The sequence below is a fragment of the Sus scrofa genome, chromosome 6, assembly GCF_000003025.6.
Source record: "Sus scrofa isolate TJ Tabasco breed Duroc chromosome 6, Sscrofa11.1, whole genome shotgun sequence".
Classification (NCBI taxonomy): Eukaryota; Metazoa; Chordata; class Mammalia; order Artiodactyla; family Suidae; genus Sus; species Sus scrofa.
In genome coordinates this window covers 112,162,489-112,167,328 of record NC_010448.4, presented here as the reverse complement: position 1 = coordinate 112,167,328, position 4,840 = coordinate 112,162,489, and the positions used below count along the sequence as shown (strand labels likewise).

The 4,840-nt window shown below is 39.9% G+C and overlaps 1 pseudogene; it reads right to left on the bottom strand.

Annotated features, from left to right (window-relative positions):
- LOC110261187 lies at window positions 3,647-4,582 on the bottom strand (annotated as a pseudogene).

Here is a 4,840-nt window from a genome sequence, read left to right as displayed (position 1 = left end):
AGTGGTTAGGACACGGCACTTTCACGGCTGCAGCCCAGGTTCAATCCCTGGTCTGGGAACTGAGACCCCACATCAACCTGTTGCACACAGTGGCCAAAAAGAGATCAAACTTTCAGTACCTGAGAAAACTCCAGCTTCTACTGCTCCCCCAGCAGTGAGAAGGTTTAATTCAAATTCTCTTTGTCTTATTTTTTCTTTCAGAGCGTATCGTGCTTCCCGTGAGTCGATAGGTGCTACATTTGATGTCTTTCACACAACAGTAGCTCTTAGGAGATCATTCTAGCCTATGGTGTTGCTGAGTTTCCCCAGTATCTCAAAAACCTTCTGGCAATGCAGGATTTTTAACCCACTGAGGGAGGCCAGGGATGGAACCTGCATCCTCACTGACACTATGTCAGATTGTTAACCTGCTGAGCCACAACGGGAACTCCATAGGTGAGATAATCTTTGTAAAGAGATCAATACAGTGTCTGGTACACTGTGAAGCTATAAACAAGTGTCACTTCTTAAGGAGTTTATGACTTTATAGAGCAATTACGTTACTGATTCTGTCCACACCTTAAAACAGTCAAATAGCAGGATTATCCAATTATTCTAGCTGTCTTCGTGATAAAGTTGGATCTCCCCACTGTGGATGGATTAGTGAAGACTCAATCATTGATGTTTTATATACCTAAATTAGTTACAAAAACATCAGTTCATTGTTCTCAAGTATATACGTATGTATAATTTCCCTGACCCTTGAGCATTGAGTAGTATGTGTTTTATGGAACTGAAGGACTGGGGCTTTTGTTGTTGTTGTTGTTGTCTCTATTCTGTTGTGAATAGGCATGGAATAATGTTTCATTATTTCAAGTTCCCTGTTCAAAACACCTGTCTTCAAGAAATATTTATATTTGAGGAACAATCCATAATTATGGACTTTTTAAACAAAAGCGTTGCGGGGAGTACCCTGTGGTGCAGTGGGTTAGGGATCCAGGGCTGTCACTGCTGTGGCTCCAGATGCTGCTATGGCCAGTGTTTGATCCCTGGCTGGGCAACTTCCACATCCATGGGTGTGGCCAAAAATAAAATAAAATAGAGCAAAGCACTGAGGATACACTCTATATACTAATATGGAAGTGCTTCGGCATATATTGTTAACCGAAAAAGAAAATGAAGCTCCGAAGCTATGTGATTTGTGTAATAAATTTGGTGTAATTGGGGGGATGGGGGAAGGTGAATATGTAGTTAAATCTTCAGCTACATGGGAGAAGGACTCTTTAAACCATTTTGCACTTGTGGATTTATTCTTGTGAATGTATTACTTACTCAGAAAGTTAAGCACATACTTTTAATCTCCTCAAAGAGTTTTTGGTTAGTAAAAGTTGAGGAACCATACTCACATTACTTTCTAATCATTAAAGAACAGAGAAAAAAGGGGGATGGTGAATTCTTAGTTGCTACCTAGGACAGTAAATGCAGATGAAGAACCAGTTGTTTTCAATCCCCATATTTATAATTATGAATCTGAGAATAAGAAAATAATATCATCATACACAATGAGAAACCCCATGTGGTGGTGATTAGCCAAGGAGGGAAAACACGGCTGAGCAGCTGCTGTCTGTTGCCCAGGAGAAGAGCATGACCTTGAGACCAGGTGTGCAGAGTTATATTCAAGGAGAGTCAAGTTCAATTATATTCTTCACTGACCACTTTAAACCACAAGATTGATTGTTCATAATTTACGAAAAACAAAGTTTAGAGAAAGTTTGTTTAGCACATTATCTTTGTTATATAGGACATAATGTCTAATTAAACAAGTGCATAATAAACGTCCCTATAAAACTTTTAGTTCATACAAATACATCAAGCAAATCGACTGATGCTATTTTGCACTGAAAAGAAATCAAGATTTTTCTGAAAATGGGGAAAAAAAATTCAGAGCCAGGAATTGTCATGTGCCTTAACAGTACAACAAAACACTTTCCTGTTGTTACATGGTATGATCTTTTTTTCTTTTTACAGCCACACCTGCAGCATGTGGGTTAGGGGTCAAATCAGAGCTGCCACTGAGGACTATGCCACAGTGACATGGGATCTGGACCACAGCTTGCAGCAATGCTGAATCCTTAACCCACTGAGTGAGGCCAGGGATCGAACCCACATGCTCATGGATGCTATACTGAGCCACAATAGGAACTCCATGATTTTTTTTTTTTTTAAGGTCGAATATTTACAAAAGTGATTTAGAACAATGTCATTACTTAGTTTCCTCCAAAGGAGAAATAATCTGTAAACTGTAACCTCGTTGGCACTAAATAACATTTGTTAGATTTTGTGTTATCAGGCACTAAATAACATTTGTTAGATTTTGTGTTTGGTTAGTTTTTTTGTTGTGTTTTGTTTTTTTCAGCTCACAGATGATCCAAGTAGAGCCTTATTTGAATTTAGGATGACAAACTCAGCTATACCCATTTGTTTTTCAACAGGGCTGATAGACCACAGCCTGTATGAATAGTGGGAGTATAGCAGATAGTGGGTTAGTTGGTTGAAGTAATTTACAGTTCCATAAGGAGGGCGTTCCTCTTTTCCTTTCAGAAGGAAGATTGGTCCAAAAATAAGAAGCCATCTAGTCAGAGACCTCTTTTTTTTTTTTTTTTTTTTTTTTTTTTTTGTAATGATCGCACCTAGGGCATTTTAGTCTGAGACATCTTGTGTCACAGAGTGAATTAAAAGAAAAGCAGAGATTAACCTGAGTTTCCTCCTCTGGCCATCAGGTTACTGGTATGTATGTTCAAGGAAGAAAAGAATTAAGTGAATCACTGGATGGTTTGAGCCCTCAGGCACATCTGCCTGGAGGTTGCTTTTTAGATTTAAGAGAATGTTGTGCAGAAAGTATAAAACTTCAATATAAGTCCCACTTCTACTGCTTCCAGCTGTATGGCCTTGGGCAATCCATTTTATTTAAGCTTTGGTTTTCCCTATTGGTAAAAAGAAGTGATGGGGAGAGGGTAGAGGCAGGTTGCTAGCTTTGATGACCAGACCACAAGGATCCCTTGTACATTCTAAGAGATATATCAGAATATTACCTTATTCTGGTTCTCACACTTGGATGTTGTCCTCGGATTTTAGACCATACAGACCACGTGGCCTCAGGGGTATGGATTTACCCTATTTGGAATTTGACAAATCATGTTTGTTATTCTGGATCTCACCTGAGGGCATGCCTTCCCTAGGCTCCATCCCCCTACAGCATAGGTCTCAAATTCCCCAATCTCCCTGACAACCTTCTGCTCTCTGGCTTGATGTTTTCTACTGAATGAACAATTCAATGTTGGTACTGCAATAGGACCATTTCTAGCTCAACAATTTTATGATTTTTAGTAAAATAGCTCCTTGCCAAAGGAAATATTTTAAGTCTCTTTATTCAGAAATAAATGCATTTATTCCTAAAATTATACCGAGCACAATCACATTTTCAGTGATTCATAGGCATCCAAGATCTTTCAGTGACTTAGTCAACATTATGCATGTCCATTTTCATTGTATGCCTTTGTGGAGGCATTTTGATTATTGCAGTTTACTGCAAATTGGCCTATATCCCTGGGATCAATAAATCTCACTGTTGTTGGTTAGCATTTTATTAAGCCTTTGTGGACTTAGAACTGTTCTTACTGCCTACTCTTGCCTGGAGTTTTTGTATTGACTTCTACTGACTCTTTACCAATTCCTGTAGAGCTTTCAACTCTCTTGCTCTCCAATGATTTATTTATACAGATACTATTGTTGCTATTTTCATCCCTACACTGATTTTTTTACTCCATTCCTTAACCTTAATTCAGCTACTACTATTTTTTTTTTTTTTTTCCTGAAAAGGCTTTATTATATACAGAGAGGAGAGGGCTCAGTCCTTCTTGGCTGCCCCTTTCCTTATGGCTGCCAAGGACACTACTCAGTACCTTTCTCTTCCTCTTGCCATAGATGTATGTCCCCACCCTTTTCTTGATGAACTTGAGGGCTCAACTTGTCCTTGGAGACCTGGAGAAGCATTATGGCCCACACCTCATAAGGCAAAAAGCTGCATAGCTCCCGGAACCTGTCCTCCACCAACTTGCTGTGCTCAGTGAGGTGCCCGAGGCAGCTCTGCCTCAGTTTGCTCACGTTCTTGGTCACCTGTGGCCCTTGCTGAGGCCCACAGGCATGGGAGAGTGCAGAGCCATGGCCTCAAGCTGCCCTGGGGTCCTGAGGGTTGAGATGGCAATGGATCCTCTCTGTTTGGGGCCTCGCTAATTGGCTGATCTGCAATGGCTGCTGATGTGGAAGAGCAACTACTATTTAAATTGATTGATATCCATGAAGTAAGCCGAAGAGTTGAGAACCTGATAGAAGTGCACATGCATATCTTTAGGATTCTCAGGGTAAATTAAATATAGTTGCTCTAGCCTTTTGTACTTATATTAATGCATTGAATTAAAAAATACTGTTAAGCATGACTGTCAGTTTATTTCAACAAACTGTAAATACAACAGTACTTACCTTCCCACAAAATTCTGTATGGTTTCTGAGAAAAATCAGGAGACAGTGATGGCTGTAGACGTAAGCAGAGAAGAGTCACTTTACTGTGTTACCTAATGGACACTAGAAACCTCTTTCCCCAGACATCTCTCCTACAAGTCTTCCAGATGCTGAGTGTTCCCACCACCAGGACTACCTGCTTTGTTAAAGCACCACATTCAGAACATCTCTGTTTTAGGCAGACTCCTTCCTTAGTGAATAAGGCACATTTCCATATAGCCCAACTGAACACATTTTTAGCTATTTATGTGTCAGAGTAGTTAGCTACCTCCTGACTGAAGTT